Raw genomic sequence first — 18,961 nt, forward strand, 5'->3', positions numbered from 1 at the left:
TTCCGGGCAGCTTTTGATCTGCTGGATCATAAAAACTTATGGGAGACTCTAACAAGGTGGAATATCCCAAAGTAACTCCTAACTATAACCCAGGAGCTACACAGTTATAATTAGGTACCAGTCATCAGTGACCCCGAGGAAACCCTGACAGAGAAAATATTAATTCAAAATGGACTCCGACAGGGATGTGTTCTGGCTCCTATCCTTTTCTCCTTATTTATAGCCGATCTGCCATCTGTCTTGTGGGAAGCCGAGGGTGCTAGCCCCAAAATGGATGGCAGACACGGTGCTTGCCTCTTTTACGCAGATGACCTGGTAATTTTCGATCAGACACAGACAGGCTCACAAAGAAAACTGTACAGATTTATGGAATACTGTAAGCATAAAAAATTGGTAGTGAATATGTAAAAAACAAAAGTTCTGTGTTTTAGTAGAAAAACAACAAAGTTCAGCTGGTACCCAGGCCCCACTAAACTGGAGACGGTAAAGGAATGTAAGTATTTTGGGGTCTGGTTAGACAAGTCATTTCATTTCAAATCCTTTATTCGATCTTTACACATAAGATCATAAAAGTATTTACAGTCACAGCTTAAGATAAGATATAGATAAAAATAGCATAGGTCCTGATACTTAAAAATGTGCGAACATCCAAGTCATTAAAATGGGATGTCCATCTGGAATCATTGAAAGGAAGGGCTTTGACCTCAGTTAGAGGCTGGACGAAATTTAATGACAATTATGGGGAAATGTCGGATAGGCCTGTGCTGAAAGTCTTTGTAGCCATGATCCCACCATAATTCCTATATGGAAGTGAACTGCTATAGTTAAGATGGGTCACAGAAGAGGGTAAATGTCTAAAACATTTACTGTTACTACCTAGCTTGTCCATGATCCAGGCTATAAGAATAGAGATGTGTAGGAAGGTAGGACCCTGCTGCATGGTTACCCCCACTTTTTGTCTGGTGCTATGCTGTTTCTGACTAGACTGACTGGAATCCTGCTACTCAGTACCCCAGTCTTTCTGTTTTCGCTCCTAAATTGTTATGGTAAGTACTTAGGTACATCCCAGATTTGATACAGGGGTACCCTTATTAATCCCTAGTATATGGTACTAAGGTACCTAGGGCATAGGTACCCCAGAGGTCCCCCATAGGCTGAAGCTGTTATTACGCCACATATGGGAGACCATTCAAACTATCTCTACAGGCCTACTGTTGCAGCCTGTGTAAGGTGGAGATAGCACCACTTACAAAAGCTAGAGGTTTCCCTATATCTCAGGTCACTGCACTTAAAACCTATAAGTCACCCTTACAGCAGGCATTTTCAATCCTGAAGGAAGGGTGCTTGGTTCTAAGTGTGAGGGTGCCTCTGCATGAGCCGGACACCCCTACAGCCTTCGGAGTACATTCTTCCTAGTTGTAAGTGAGACAGCCATATAACATATGGAGGGACACCACGTCATTAATCGATGGCCATCTCGAAACTGGCTGTAACAAACCCTGTCATGTTTGGTATCAAATATATTGGATTTATAACCCCACACCATAAACGGTGTGGGAGGTATGATTCTAAGCACTGTAAAGGCCATCCATTAGGTCCTCAGTGCTCCTGGTACCAGTCTTCTCCACCGGGAGAGTGCAACATGGCTGCTGCTGACCAGAGACACTATTCTGCCCTCCTGCTGCTGAGCCAAGCTTGAGCAGAGGAAAGCATCCTGCCACAGGGAGGTGTCACCACCTCCCAGAGAGGGTTTAGAGTATTGGGGAAGGGTGGGAGTGTTTCCAAACGTTCAACATAGTCTGCATGCAGGGCACACTTGGTGTCCTCCATGCATAGTCCAGCTTAAACCAGTTCAGAGAGCCGTTGGCTCCTGCTCTGGCGCAACACTGGACAAAGGACAGGGGAGTATCTTCCCCCTTGTCCAGCCCCTTCATAGGGAGGGACCCCGGTATCATCCCAACCCTTTTGTTGGGTACTTAAGGGCTTACCTGAGGGAGGGTCCCTAGATTCGTCATGGGACATGCTACAATCCAGACACCACTGCAACTTTGACCATCTGGGCACTCTGGACTTCGCTGGACTTAGCTCTGGGGATCAAGGCTGTAACTGGGAAGATTCCTGCTGCGCCTGATCTCTTCGCCCTGCTCATCTGCTGCAATGTCCATGCCTGTGCTCCATCCAGGAACCCATTCAAGGGCTTGTGGACATTTAAGACACCTGAAGGAATCTCCATTGAAGTTAAGGAGTCACTTCTCTGCATCTGCAGGCACCGCAACTAAGCTGACCAGTCTGCTCCTATGGACTCTGAAAGGCTCAGCAACACAGGTGGTGGTTTTTCATATCCCTCAAAGCCTGCCCTGTCCTTTCACCAGTTTGAGGCCATTATCCCTCATCAGAACTGCAGGAAATGAACCCCTGTGTACTGCATTGACTTGCAGTTGCAAAAGCTTGTTGGCTTCCTTCCACCAAGATCTCCAGGCTCCAAGTAACTCTAACCTCAAACATCTCCAGTGACCAAGATCTTTGGCCTCACCACATCACTTGCACTGTGGGCCTGCATCTTCGGTGAGCTGCTCGAGGACTTCTGCTACTCCAGTGCCTCCGGCCTGTGGGTCCTCTTGAGGGTCACTTTGAATTCTTTTGGGATCCCCTGATTACTCTGGTCCTGCCATAACTCCTCTGTTTGTGTTGAGTCTCCTGGACCCTGCTGTCCCAACATTGCACCTTCTTCTACTTCCATGTTGTTTGCAGTTGCCAAGGCTTGTTGGGGCACCTACGGGACACTGACCCCTCAACTCTCAACATCTGAAATGGGACAGCTTGTGTACGGCTCCTGGTCTTCCACAGCATCGTCTGGTCCACACCGCTGCAGTTCCAAGGTCACCATCAACTCATTTACAGCACCAGCATCGATGGGCATTCAGCTTCCGTGCCTCCTGTTCACTTCCAAGTGGCATAGACTCTGTCCCCTATGCTTTCAGGTACTTTCCAACTGGAAACCACCCTTTGGTTCCACCGGATACTTTTGCCTTCTCCAGCAGCGATACTTTCCTGAAGTCCTCCATTGGATTTGATGTTGGTTTGTGACTCTACTTCACACCTATGCACCTGCCTCCACTGGGGCAGGTATCCTGTTTCCTATGGTATCCACGGGTGGGGTGGCTCTCCAACCTTCTGACTTCCATGGGGTTTCTTCAGGGTCCACCAGGAAGGGCCCTTCTTCTTTAAAATTGCAACCATGACTTACACGTTGATTTGTGTGGAGACTGTTGTCATGTTCCTACACTGCACATGACCTCTGTGGGGCTCCTAGATACTCACCCTGGGTTGTTCCTTGGGTCCCCAGCACTTCTACGTCCTCTGACTGTTGTCTTGACTCATGCCGTGTTTTGCATACCACTATTTTAGATTATGGTTTGGTCCCCTGCCCCCAGTGACCACTGTGTATTCTGTCCTACTTAGCTGTTCCTATTGCGAAGTATTGTGTTCACTGTGTATATCTCTGGCTAGGAGATATCTGTATATGTTAGTGAGTGTTTTGTAATAAATACATATATTTATAAATACATTGTGAGGTTCTTTTTCACTTAATCCATACCTATAAGTTTGTGTTCTTATAAAACAAGTTGCTTTACACTCCTTCTGGACAAAGCCTGAAGGCTGCTCTCCACAGCCACCACTTAGAGAGCTTTCAACGGTTGTCTGAGACCACTAAAATCACCATAAAGGTTGTCTGGATCAGTGCAAGTTGTCTACTTACATAAGTGCACATCATATAGTGAGCCAGCCTCTCACAAGACGGAACTAGTTTCATGGAACATAAAGGCCGGTATGGCATTGATACGATATTGGATGCACCTATGCTCTGGAGAAGAGAAGATTGCTTTGTGGTGTAAAAACAAAATACTGCGCAGTGAATTAAAATAGGGCAAGGTTGTTAAGAAAACTATGGTAAAAGTTTGTAGAGAGATGAGAATCAAGCTACCCTTGGAAGACCTACAAATTGAGACTACCAAGAGTGAGTTAAGAGCTATAGGCCGGGAGCTATCCAGAGAAAACGACAAAGGGTACCTTGAGGAAAAACAGTAATTTCCCTTAGGGGTCGATTCCAATCCGGTAAAAAAAACATCCGTACGAATCGTATCCGGAGCCCTCTCCATACGACTCGTACACATGGCGTACGACCCGACGAGTACGATCCGGACCGGGGCATCAGGACGCGATCAGTAGGGTCCACCTCAGGTAAGGGCAATTCGTACGGAAAAGCACACAATCACATACACACCGTACGGTGCGTACACCCCAGGATTGCAGGGGTACGCCCCGTACACCCAGCGTACATGGGGTACGGTGTGTACCCCCCATGATCGCAGGGGTACGCCCAGTACACCCAGCATACATGGGGTACGGTGCATACACCTGCGATCATGGGGGATACGCACTGTACCCCATGTACGCTGGGTGTACGGGGCGTACCCCTGCGATCATGGGGGGTACGCACCATACCCGGGGGCGCTGTTCCGTACCTGTTTCGGCGTGAACTCTGCTTTTACAGCTGTTTTCAGCTCCCATAAAAAAAGGGTTGTACGGTGCATACCCGACACGTATCGTACTTGCTGTATCGTATAAACCAGCCGCGAGCCGTACAGATCTTGCGTACAGCGGGTTCCGACGGAGATTCATACGGGGATTAGAGTCGTACGGTCTCTGTACGATTCGTACGGAGTCCGGCTCCTAGTACGAATCGTACTTTGACGTTCGTACGCGGGACGTTGCAGGGTACGATTCATACGGGAAAAACGCTCCGAACGGCAATTCGGAGCGGTTTTTCCCGAATCGGAATCAACCCCTTTATGTTGGTCCATGGAAAAAGGATGCAGGCTATCCATACGTAGATATACTCCCGGATTGCCGCCTAGGAAGGGAAGTATTAAGAATAAGAATTGGAATCAACGTTTGTTATAGAAGTGAAAAGATAAAAATAGTCATGATTAATAAGAAGGAGAATTGTAAATGTGGTCTAAACACTAAAAGCGATTTTTTTCACATTCTACTGGATTGCCGTAAAGTATTAACCAAGCGGATAATGTTTTTATGCCCAAACTACCTAAAATATGAGATTAGAAATCGACCCCAAGCTATGGAACTATAACTGAAATGCTATCCTTAGATATAGCGTGTGCCATAGGGAGGTTTATGAATGCTGCTAAAAAGGTTTATATGGGTGCATTGATTTTAATGCAGAAATATAAATACAGCATACCTTAGGTGTTTACTGATGCTTATAACATTTTTATACATTGTATTCATTTATGGATGTTTTTAAATTTTCGTATGAATTAACATACACATCCACAGTATTTCTGATTGTTTGTATCAATTGCTATAATAGGAGTATAGATCAATCAGAATGCTTTATTAAGCATTTGTTTATTGTGTGCATCTATTTCTTATACTTTTATAGTCTAAAATAGTCCAAATTATGGTGTCGATTATGATGACGGTGAATCCGCATCCTCCGGGCCGGTGGAAGCCACCGCCGGCCCAGAGGATGCAGATTCACCGCTGCGGTCACAGAAAACACCCACCGCCAGATTATGATGGCGGTGGGAACAGCGGCGGATGGCAGGTCCGTCCGCCGCTGATCCACGGGGTGTTGTGAGGTACTGGGTTTTTCAGAACCGGTACCGAACCGGTAACCCAGTGGTGTCAGGGTACACACCCAAAGACCTCGAGTACTTTCCTGATTTAGACCACAGAAACTCAGAGTCTTGGAGGTGAAGTCAAGGATCGATTTTATTGGCTGCAACCAAGAAACAAGCGTCCTAGAAGTACAACAGCACGGGATGTATATTCTCAGGAGACTGCTCAATCTTACAAAGCCAGGCTTCTCTTTTTATACAAAATATTGTGCTTTAGGCAAACATTCTTCGAATTTTAGTATACCATTCAAATGTTCCCATTACAAAGAAAAAGCAGAGTCATGATGACAAGCCCACATTTTAGTTTGTCCAGCCCACAACAAATTACCCGGCAAGGCCCAACAGTTTCATCAGATATCGGTGGACCCCCAATAAAAACGGGCACCTCCCCATCATAAAGCAAGTGAGAGAGAAAAGAGCAGGGACAGGTGTGAGCAAGATTCGGCAGGGTGTGTGTGCGATGAAAAGGGTTTATGGCCTGTTGTGCCTTGATGCTATCTTGTTCGGCCACTGAGAGAGGAACTGACCAAACAGGTTCGGCCTGGGGCAATGGTTTTAGCTTGCTCAGGTCAGAGAAAAGTCAATCAAGGTGTACGTGTCCTTTGATATCGAATTTAGCTGTATTATAAGCCTATGTCAGGGCAACCCACAAAATGGCTGCCGTACACAAAATGGAAGCCAAGGGTTCAAGACGAAAATGACGATTTCGAGGTGAAATCGTCACTCGAATATGACGAAAATGCTTGTACATAGTGCACTAGCCATTTTCGGTCTTTTGATATAAAAATCGTCATGCTACGACGAAGTTTTATTCATGAGTCCAGAATTTTCAGAACTACAAACCCTCATTTTGCCCTTACATAGGCAATTAACCGATCCTCATGCTAATCTGAGTCCAGGTCTATATTCCTAAAGTCATTAAGATGTTGCTGTAACATCATTCTATTACTTAGTTCGTCTTTTGATACAGGTTTCCTTACACATGATGTAGCACAGAGGCCACATAGCGCAGGAGCACACTGCACGCACAGACAGAACAGGAAAAGAATGGCTAAGACCATCCCAATGACCATCAGAATTTTCCATCCCCAGGTGGATATCATTTACCAGAACCATCCCATTAATGACCAATCTCCTTTATCCACATGAATAGATTCGGAAATCTTATGCAGTTTAGAGATGGCCTGGTACACTGTTGGAGCGTTATCTGGAATGAAAACACAGCAACTCGATTGGATCAATCTACATACCCCACCTCGGTCTGCAAGTATGACATCTAATGCGACCCTGTTCTGAAGGGTCATAAGACGATCCGACTGGAGCTCAGCAGTCAAGTTACTAAGGGCACCAGCAGTTTCAATTACGGTGGACTCAACCACTCTTGTCAATTGCCTTATGTTCCTGCTGTTAACCATGGGTCCCCAGAACGGCAGAAAACCCTTTACGAAGTCCCCAAATTCTTGTCCTGCAGTGTCTTCTTCACTGAAGACACCTCTAACTATCCTTGTCTTGTGGTAATCTGCCGCCGCTGTGTAGGTGGGAGGCAGCAGGAACGAAACAAAACATGTGCCCGAAAAGTCAGGGGGCAACCATGTATAGGCTCTATCATGGCAGATGAAATAGGTACCCTTAGCTGCTAAGAACGGAGGGGAAGTCTGAGATGCAAACACATATGTTTCAGTGCAGATGCTTTTCCCTAGCTGAGCTCTGGGATTCTTGCCAGTACCTTGCAGACACAGGTGACCCTGATGGGGTACAATCCAAATCGGGGAAGATCTCTTAGGTTGCTGTTTCTCACTCAGAGTAGCTCCATATCCGGTTACGTTCCATCCTATGTATACTAGTGTCTCATCTCTAGGGATAGTCTCGTAGGAAATATCTTCCTTAATCATGTCTACTAAACCCTTGACTAGAGCACTATTCTTAGGGTTGTCTTCCACAGAACGTAGGGGGTAGACTTCATGTGCATAGATGAACATTGTTCTGTATGCCCACACAGAACCATTGTGGCTGAAAGGCAGGACCAGATAAGGGATACCTTTATCCGTTGTGTGAGGCATAAGACCACACACCCAACAGTTAGTTGTGTTCATTACTAGTTGGTGTTGGTGCAAAAGCTGAACAAAGGAGTTATTAATAAACTCTAATCTCCTAGCGGATCGTGTTCAGGAAGGGGTTGAAAAGAGTGTGGGGAAACAGTAGAAGGAGGGGGTATAGGCGATGTAGTGGGTGCAAATGTTACTCGAAAAGAGAATAACACATAACTTATTAAAAATATCATCACACTGAATAACATGAAAATGCACAATATCAAAAAGCTTTTCTTTGTCATTATTTTACGTATCCTGTTTTTAAAGTTCACAGTTTTGGCAGGTCTCTCCATCTCGAAAAACTCCATCCTCTCTAAAGTGCTGCCCGCGATGGGAGGTTGTTTCTGCTAAGGAATGCTTCTGTCAGTCCAGGGCAACTCCCTTGGACCAACCAGAACTGTCGACCTAACGTCGTCAGCTGCACCCCAAAGACTTTGGGCAATCGCGGCCCTAGCAGCGGAACCCAGATGGCGGTTCGAAAAACAAAAATAAGCAAGTTTCTCAGATGGGAGAGCTGCGCTTTCAAAAATAGTACTTGGAGGAAATTTTTTTTTTATTAGTTCGTATTTCTCGGCCTCAGATTATACCGTTGTTTTCCTGGTATTGTATTATCTTGGAAAAGGAGTTCAGGTTCTGTAGTGTCCAATCGAACTGATAGTGATACAGCTGGTTGCAAAATGTTATCACTCTCTTGTTCAGTAAGTGTTCCTTTTACTCGTGCATCACTGAAAGGAAGAAAACGAGGCACAGTTTCAGTCTCTGAGTTGGCGACACCCTTCTGGACCCACTGGTCGTATGGCAGAGGCAGAGGGATCTGCTTGCAGTGGATCCCGTGGATCCAGTTTTTCTTCCCCTCCATTCGAACAGCTGATCTTGTGGAAAGAAGAACGAGGTGCGGTCCGGTCCACCTTGGCTGGTCGTTCTTGGTTCGCTGGAAATTCTTCACGAGAATCCAGGATCCAGGGTCGATCTGATGACCTGGAGTTTCAGAGACCGGAGGCAGGGTGTCATGGACCTGTTGGTGTAAAACACGCAATTTAGCCGTCAATTCGTAAAAATAATCAAGCAAAACAGGGTGTTCAACTTCGCTGAACTTTGTGGGCCTTGGCACTCCCCATATTTTGGCCGGGCGGCCAAAAACTATTTTGTAGGGACTAAGTCCCACTCGCGAATGCACAGTCATTCTGGTGGATAGGAGTGCTAAGGGTAGAGCGTCAGGCCATTTAAGACCAGAGCTCGCTTGGATTTTGGCCAGTTTAAGTTTTAAAGTGCAGTTGTAGCATTCTACTAATCCAGCTGATTGGGGGTGATTTGCAGCGTGGAACTTTTGCTGAATGCCTAGCCCTTCACATATTCTCTTCATCACACGACCCACAAATTCACTCCCATTGTCACTCCAGACCATTCTGGGCATTCCGAACCTGGGGAAGAACTCTTTCACAAGGGCTTTAGCTGTGGATAAGGCAGTGTTGTCTTTTAGGGGATAGGCTTCCACCCATCTTGAAAAGGCACAAACAACAACAAGTACGTATTTTAAATTGTTGCACCTCTCCATGTGGATGAAATCTAGCTGCAAAACCTCGAACGGATACGTAGGAGGTGCAAAATGACCAGCTGGAGTTGGGGTTCCCCTACCAGGATTGTGTTTCAGACACACCATGCAATTCTTTTTTTTTTTTTTTTTTTTTTTAAAACCTTTATTGTGCAGAAATAGCTTACAAATACGGGCCTACAACCCATCGGGCCGGCCACAACACTGTATGAGCACGTAGGCCAGGAAAGAAGCTCCAGCGGGTCTCCGATATAACAGAAGCAATCAGGCGAGGCAGAAAGCCACAAGGAAACCACCATGAGTAGGAAAAGTGAAGGTTAATTTTATAATACAAGAGGGTGAATAGCAGGAATAACGCAGTTATTAGGGTCCAAAAGTCCATGGCGGGCCGCCAGCAAGCAGTAGAGCAATACACAGTGAATTTAAAAAAGAACAGCTATATTATAACCAGAGCAAAACGGAAGGCCCACATCTGCAAGCAAGTCCAACCACTGCCCGACGCCCACCCGTTACTACGTAAATACTCAGCAATACATAAAAAGGAAGTCAGGATTGCAATACAAAGAGCCATCTGCTACATCAACCCAAAGAAAGGGAAAAAGAAGGGGAAACAAAAACAAAAAGGGGGAAAAGAACATCAATAAAAGGGATAGAAAAAACAGGGAAGAGTGAACGCGGCACCACATCATGCGCCCCCGGGGAAGCAAAGCATACAAAAGAAAAGGCCAGCCTATGGAACCGAAGGAAATAGGAGTAATGGATGCAAAAGGAACATCGGTGGCAGGGAGATCATTAGGCCCACGCTGGCAAAAACACCCCAAGAGGCCCACATGTAGACGCAGCGTCCAGAAAAAGGATACATAAGAGCCATAGAACCAAGAACAAAGAAAAAACAAAAATACAGACCCCCCCACCCACCCCACCCTGCACCCCTGCAGAAGGCTACGGCCTACCCCCCAGCAGCGTGCCTGTCGCCCTAACAGGAACCCGAAATATAGAAGAATCAAAAAGTAAGGAAGAAACCACATAGGCAAAAAAGGAGGAAGGGGAAAGGAGGGAAAAAGGAAAAAGGAAAAATTCTCCGGTGGGAGGGGAGACACATAATCAAAACTATCAGCTCCCACCCCCCCGCTCGAACACATTGTAGAACCCACGAGAAGATGAAGTCATTTCAAAAAACAGGCACCAGGAACATGAAGAGGAATCGATCATACACGTACAGCTGCAAGGTGGTCACCGGCCATGCCACGAAGTAATAGTCCGGCGGCACAAGTGCAACTCACCCCTGTCCTCGTCTGTCCAGTGCCACAGGCACAGAGTGCACAAAGAACCAGAACATGATGGGCCAGAGGTAAAAAGCAGGGATTCCAATCGTCGATACACCACACAAGTCAGAACGGCTTCGGACCGGGTGAGCAAGAAAGGAAAGCAACAGTAGCAAGCAACTCAAGCGCAGCTCCGCCGACCAAGGGGAAAAAGTCGCCCCGGTGAAACAGTTACAGGATCTCCGCTCGGCAGGTCGAGGAAAACAAACACCGGGAGACCCGGCTAGATAGACCCAGACGGATCTCAGCTGGAGGCCCTCCAGTATATCCACCACATGGAAGAACTCCTGACGATACAAGGCAGCAGGCATCAGTACGTCCAAACAAGCGGTGGCCCCGGTGTCATCAATTTCCAGGAAGGACCCCGCAGCACACTGAAGCGGTGGAACCGCATACGCAGGGGACGGCCCAATGAGCCCGGTACCAAGACCACCATCCGGCCCAGCGACGGGTACTGTTATGGAAGCACGCCAGGAACACAAGGCGGCGAAGACGTCGCCAACTGTAGGCTCACCTTTACGGTATTCAGCAAACGTGCCGTGCGGCCAGCCGATGTCGCCATCTCCAACTGGGCGTAGAGACAGGGCGCAGGCCGCCATCTTGGCAGCCCGGCGAGGCCCCGGCAATCTCCGACCCCAATCCGGCCACCGGTGGGGATCGACAAAATCCAGCCGGCGACAGGCAATGGAACCTCCAGGGCAGAAAGGTGGGCCACCAGAAGATTGAGGCAGCCGGCGCCTCCGAACCACAGGCGCCGCCCGCCAAGACCGGGCGGAGGGTTTCAAGATGGCCGGACAGGAGAACAAAGGGGAGATGAGTCGCCCATACGGTCAACCCCCGTCCGCGGAAGGCAGCGCTCCACCACCAGGGCCCCGGACAGCCAGACCAGGCCCGGTCAGTCACCACCGGTCCAACCGCACAGTGGCCGCTCCGGCCGACCCCACTCCTCCACCAAGGGGTCGGCTCCGGTGCTCCGCCCCGCCCGGGCGCTGCAGGCGAGTCCAGGCCCGCCCGCCTCGGAGGCTCCGAGGCGAACAAGGGCACAGCTCAAGATCCGCGGCACCTAGGATCATCCGGAGCAGACGGTAAGTGCCAGCAAAATGTCACAATGTCATATTCCATAAAATAAGACTTCTCGGGGCAGGATAAGGTGCAGGATAAATGATTCAAGCAGGAAGGCTGGCGGAGCCGAGCTACAGCGCGGCCATCACGGTCGCGAGCTTGGCTCCTCCCCTCCACCATGCAATTCTTGACGACATTCTCTGCACACTTGGGAATTCCTGAATTTTTCCATACTGGAGCCAACAACTTGCAAATCCCTTTCACGCTGATATGAGCCATTCCATGAGCCATTGTAACCACTGCAAGCACATATGCATCGGGTAACAACCATCTCTGATGCTCTGACAATTCAACCCAACAGCCATTTGCATCCATTCTACCCGTACTTTCTCTCCACATGTTCAACTCTTTCTCTGTAGCCTCAGATTGAATAGACTTCACACTCTCTATCGTGTCTTCACACATTCCAACATCACCAACCCATCTTGCAGGGCCTGCAACATACATTCGGCTCATCACATTCCTTGCAGTTTCTTTCGCGATTTCGTCAGCAAATGCATTTCCACGACCAACATCATCAGTCACCGTCTTGTGAGCACTACATTTCACAATCGCCACTTGCAGAGGCAAGGTCAGTGATTTAAGAAGCTCATTCACCAACTGACCATGCTGAATCTTAGCTCCATGCGAAGTCAGGAACCCATGTTCTTTCCACAATCGTCCAAAACTATGAGCCACACCAAATGCATACTGACTATCGGTGTAGATGGTCACTTTCATTCCTTTTGTGCAATCAATTCTGCTGCTTGAGCTGAATTATGTGGAATACGTGCAGCTTCAACAATTGTATGCAAAGTCGTGACAGCATATGCTGCAGTCGTGTCACCATTCGGAAGCTTGAAGCATGAACCATCCACCCATAATGTACCATCACATTCAGCAAGAGGAGTATCTAGGAGATCTATTCTCCCTTTCGTTTCTTCTTCTGTTCTAAGAAAACAATCATGCTGTTCAGAAGCATCTAGTTCCTCTACAATTGGCAACAACGTAGCTGGGTTGAGAGTGTTGCATCTTTTTAGGTGCACATGACTTGCTAACAAGGTTAATTCGTAACCTGACAATCGAGCACTAGTTAAGTGCTGTGTCTTGGTTCTGTTTAACAACGTGTCCACTGCATGTGGGACCATTACAATCAGCGTGTTATTCATTACTAAACCAGCAGACTGTCGAATAGAAACAGCTGCTGCGCTGTTGCTCTTAAACAACTCGGCAATGCTTTAGCTACCGGATCCAAAGTCGACAAAAAATATGCACATGGACGCTGTTTGTCTCCAAACAACTGAGTCAACACTGATAATGCACAACCCTCTTTCTCATGGACATACAATGTAAAGGGCTTACTGTAGTTGGGGGTACCTAACACAGGAGCCGAACATAATGCTGTGCGCAATTCAATAAAACTTTTCTGACACTCTTCAGACCAAGGAACGGGATTGGGTGTATCTTTACACGTTAATGCCACCAAAGGTTTGGCTAATAACGAAAAATGTGGTATCCATTGCCTGCAATATGAGGTAATGCCCAAGAAAGCACGTACTTCTCTCTGTGTTCTTGGCACACTCAATTTCGCTATTGCCTGAATTCTTTCTGGGGTCAGTTTCCTTCCCTCCTTCGATAAGAGATGACCTAAGTAGGTCACTTCTTGTCGACAATATTGCAATTTTGAGAGAGACACTTTGTGGTGCAAATCACACACATGACGCAACAATGACAACGTGGCTTCTTTACAGATTTCCTCAGTATCTGCAGCAACAAGCAAATCATCTACATACTGAATGAGGGTAGCGCCATCAGGTAAAACAATTGTATCAAGCTGTGTTTTTAAAGCTTGACTATATATTGATGGACTTTCACAGTAGCCCTGGGAAGCGCGTTTAAAGCGGAAGCTGCGTCCTCCTAAACTGAAGCCAAAATTATCCCTGCTCTCCTCGGCAATCGGGATGCTGAAGAAAGCATTCTTCAAGTCAATCACCGAAAACCAGGTGGCAGAAGCTGGAATCATAGTCAATAGGGCAGTAATGTCAGGAACAACTGGAAATTGTGGCACAACTATTTTATTGACCTCTCTAAGATCAATCACAAATCGGTACACAGGTGGCTGAGAAGGGTCAGTTTGTTTCAAAACAGGCAGAACAGGACTATTGCAAACGTTGCCTCTTGTCTCTTCAATCACATCTTTTTCAATCAAATCGTAAATGATCGCTAGCAAAGCTTTTTCACCTTCACTAGAAATTTTGTATTGGGGAATTCGTGGCATTTTAACATTGGCTTTCAATGTTACAACATATGGCGGTATTTCCAAAAGACCCACATCATTAGGACCAGTAGCCCAAAGAATATTAGGGAGAGATGACAATTCTGTTGGAAGTTTATCCCTTGACAAATACATTGGAGAAATCACTTTCTTACCCAGTGTAAGTTGTACTCCTGAAGGAGAACAATATAAAGTCGCATACAATCTTTTCAGCAAATCTAATCCTAGCAAGTTTTCACCACAACCTGTTGTCAGAATAAGGGGTGCTTCGAATTCACAAGGTCCAACAGAAAGGGACAAAGGGTCAGAAATCGGATTTCTAACTGGGGCGCCAGAAAAACCTACTGATACATTCATTTCGCCAGACAAAGGTGCGCCAGGGACTTTGGAGTGCATAATAGAACTCTTTGTAGCACCAGTATCCAACAGAAAAGGCTCTGACACACCTGATGTAATCACCTCAACGTAAGGCCCACTCTGATCTACTGGAACTGAAACAACTCCCTCTCTTTGTCTATGGCTGTCCTAGCAATCATTACCATCCATATTCTCATCTTCTTCATAGTAATCATCAGTGTAGTACTGAGCCGTCCTACCAGATGCGTTATTCTGCTGATCGAACCTGAGATTGTGTGTTCTGGGGGAAATTTCCACGTCCTCTACCTCTAGATGCTTGTTGAACACCTCGACCTCTTACACCAGAAGCACCATTTGCACGCTGTAATAAAATAGGACAACTATACTTGAAATGACCCTCGTCCTTACAATATGAACACTGATTGGGGCCTACAGGGATACGTGGTTGAGTATACTCGACTCTTTGCGAGTTCCTCTGATACTGTTGAGGCTGCTGATAATTACTCTGATAGTTACTCTGAGCACCACTATTTTGACCACCACGTGGCGGATATGCTTGCTGTAACAAAACCTTCGTTTTCAACTCTTTCGGTTTTTTTTTCTGCTCTATCTTTCTCGTCTTTGTCTCGATTTTCGTAATATTGTGCAGTGGCCAATATCTGTGCTGAGGAGGAAACTGCCCAAGAACTCTCTGAATCTTTCAACTTTTTGCACAACTCTGGAAGCAGATTGTGCACGAATTTATCGACGAACAGTCGCAGCCCACCTTCTGTGCTCATATCTTGACCACTGTGGTCGACAAACGTTTCTTCAAACCTGGTGAAGAAATCTGAGACCGTTTCATCTTTCTTCTGCTTACATGCAGACAACTTATCCCAATTTACACGCATCACAGGCATTATAGTTTTCATGTAATCAATGATCTTACCAGGAAGTTCTGTTACTAAAGGCTCGGGTTTAGCACCACCAACTTGTAGGGGCATCTGCAGCAGTAATATTAGCCCATGTGTCACCTAACTCTTGATCATGATCTGCATGACGAATCTTTCCCCATAAAGGCTGTGCAACAACATTCCCAAACAACATGTCTATGTCAGCTAAATTCATGATACATGACCCAGCAGTCTGTGACAACTCTTTGTAATACCCTGCAGGATTTTTACGGGGATCAGGCAATGTCTGTTTAAGAGCCAAAACTTCAGCTCGCTTCCAAGGAACATGTACCCACACACGCTGAAAATGAGGCTGAATAGGTGGGTTAGCTTGTAGGTCCCCTTCCCTCCATTGTGGGGGAACTTCTCTCATGGGATATTGTCTTCCCTTCTTTTTATCAGAAGAATCAGATTCAAACAACGACCTAGAAACACCTTCAGTCCTAAGTGACAACAACGTCGCAACTGCTTTCCTAACATCTGAACCCACAATTGCGCCTTTTGAAAACTCAAAACGTACATGGCTCAACTTGGGCGGATTAGAGTCCAAATCATTTTCCTCTAAATCTTCACATAGAAAAACACACATTTTCTCAAAAACGTATCTCTGCTTTGATGCTTCCCACTGGTTGAAGACATCCATAACACATTCTAAATCATATTTTTACGGGTCCGCAACCCATTTATGTGCCAAATAATTCAAAGTTTCTTTCTCCCTAGAATCAGGCTGTTGACTACGCAACTGTTTGCGCTCTGTGTCAGGAGTTACACTTGTTGCACCAAAGAGAGGATGCAAAAAATTAGCGACAGTACTAGCCACTCTCTGACGAACAGAAGGAGAAGTCGATGAAAAGACAAGAGGGAAAGCAGGGTGAGATGAGGCAGATGCAGAGGCAGTGTCAGGAGAAGTACCAGGAGTGGTGGTCGATATAATAGTTAAAGTTGTAGGAGGTAAAGGCGACATGCAGGGGTCGATGAAGTGGTTGGCCTTCCTCCAGAATTTTCACACGAAGCTCCTCACGAACCTCTGGCTGGACCGGTACCACTGGTATCGCCCCGCGTTGGGCGCCAACTGAGGTACTGGGTTTTTCAGAACCGGTACCGAACCGGTAACCCAGTGGTGTCAGGGTACACACCCAAAGACCTCGAGTACTCTCCTGATTTAGACCACAGAAACTCAGAGTCTTCTAGGTGAAGTCAAGGATCGATTTTATTGGCTGCAACCAAGAAACAAGCGTCCTAGAAGTACAACAGCACGGGATGTATATTCTCAGGAGACTGCTCAATCTTACAAAGCCAGGCTTCTCCTTTTATACAAAATATTGTGCTTTAGGCAAACATTCTTCGAATTTTAGTATACCATTCAAATGTTCCCATTACAAAGAAAAAGCAGAGTCATCATGACAAGCCCACATTTTAGTTTGTCCAGCCCACAACAAATTACCCGGCAAGGCCCAACAGTTTCATCAGATATCGGTGGACCCCAAATAAAAACGGGCACCTCCCCATCATAAAGCAAGTGAGAGAGAAAAGAGCAGGGACAGGTGTGAGCAAGATTCGGCAGGGTGTGTGTGCGATGAAAAGGGTGTATGGCCTGTTGTGCCTTGATGCTATCTTGTTCGGCCACTGGGAGAGGAACTGACCAAACAGGTTCGGCCTGGGGCAATGGTTTCAGCTTGCTCAGGTCAGAGAAAAGTCAATCAAGGTGTACGTGTCCTTTGATATCGAATTTAGCTGTATTATAAGCCTATGTCAGGGCAACTCACAAAATGGCTGCCGTACACAAAATGGAAGCCAAGGGATCAAGACGAAAATGACGATTTCAAGGTGAAATCGTCACTCGAATATGACGAAAATGCTTGTACATAGTGTACAGGCCATTTTCGGTCTTTTGATATAAAAATCGTCATGCTACGACGAAGTTTTATTCACGAGTCCAGAATTTTCAGAACTACAGTTGAGCGCTATTTGTTGGCGGTGTCTGCAAGACACCGTCAGCCAAATTAGGATGTGTGTTTAAACATGCTTTTCCGCAGCATCTTTTCCGCCGTGGAAAAGCATGTGGAACTTTGCTTCTGGGGCCCCTTGTGGGTCCCCAGGGTGAAGGGGGGTGGGGGTGCACATGGGGGGTACCGCGCGGTGCCTGCCGCTTCGTGCATGTAAATGCAAATCATGCATTTTTAACCTTGCGGCGGGTGCTACTTCAAGCAGCACCCGCCGCAAGGTTAAAGATACGGGATGTGACGGCCAGGGTGGCGGTCACATCCTAATTGCAACGGAGGGACCGCCGCTGCCCCTGCGGACGGTCCCGCCACCTCGGGGGTGGCGGACAGACGCAGGTCCGTCCGCCATCCTAATAGGCCTCAAAGTTATTTTTTGATTGATTGATTGATTTTCATTCTTCATCTTGAGTAATCAACATACTAACTGCATCTGGCAAGGGCTCCTCTCTGGTTATTAAAGTAATTTTCCAAAATCCTATACAGAAACCTATCTTGTTTATATTCCATACCTCAAAGCAAACTTCAATACCCCTCACACCCTACTCATCCTTCCTCCCCATGCCATTACGGGCGAACCACCCTTCTTCTCCCTCCCAGCAACCTCCCCTATGCCGTGGGACAGTCAAAACCATGATAGGGTGTTGTCAATATCGGATTCCGGCAAAGATTCTAGATCCCCACCCAGCACCCTCCTTCCCCCTTTCTTGAAAACGCACTCTCCGTTGAGCTGCCGTTGTTACAAATGTTTTTCTATATTCAAAACTGAATAAGAACAGGTGATTCCTAGGTTCCCCACAGCACAAACAGGAGGGTACTATTTATTTATGTTTGCTGAAGAGGCCTGTACCTCTGCTATATGGGAAAACAGATGAAAACAACCTTTATGCAAGACTTTTAACTTTGCCACTTGGAATATCAAAGTCTGGGCCCCTGCTGTCTGAAACAGTATGGTTATTCTCTTAAATTCCCTCCCACGATGAGTGGTTTCAAAAGTCATATAGGAGAACAGCTGAAAAGTAAACAGATTTTTCATAGCAAAAGATTCCTCCTTGATAGCTTAAGTCAAAATCTTTTCTTTTGTCTGATAGTTCGCAAAGTTAACCAAAATAGTACAAGGGTATTTGGGTTGAATACATGCAGGCAGTCTGTGTACCTGCATGATAGTCAAAATTCAGGGAGGAAAAAGGATCTCAGCAGGGACTCCACATAAGCAAATAAACCCACACAGTCTTCCTTTATTTCTGGGACCCCAACGATTCTTGAGTGATTCTCCAATTGTTCCTGCTTTTCAAGAAGAAGCTAAATCTCTTTCCTCAAACTGCATCGACTGAGATGAAGCACACTCTATTTTGTCGTTTCAATCTCAGATTTGTTGCTCTAGCTCATCGCAGCGATTTGGACATTGTGCTAATTGATTCTCTATTCTCCCCAATTGCTTCTTGAACTCATTGGAAAATTCAGCCTGCACATTTTTCAAGACTTAACTTCACCCAGCACTTCTCTGAGTGAAAGCATCAGGGGGCTGGAGCCATCCATTTGCTAGTCACCATCCAGAAACTGAGGAGGTTTTGGCTCACCAAGTTGCATGCTAGTCATACTTTGGATTTCCAAATTCATTACCCAT

The sequence above is a fragment of the Lissotriton helveticus genome, chromosome 1_1, assembly GCF_964261635.1.
Source record: "Lissotriton helveticus chromosome 1_1, aLisHel1.1, whole genome shotgun sequence".
NCBI lineage: Eukaryota > Metazoa > Chordata > Amphibia > Caudata > Salamandridae > Lissotriton > Lissotriton helveticus.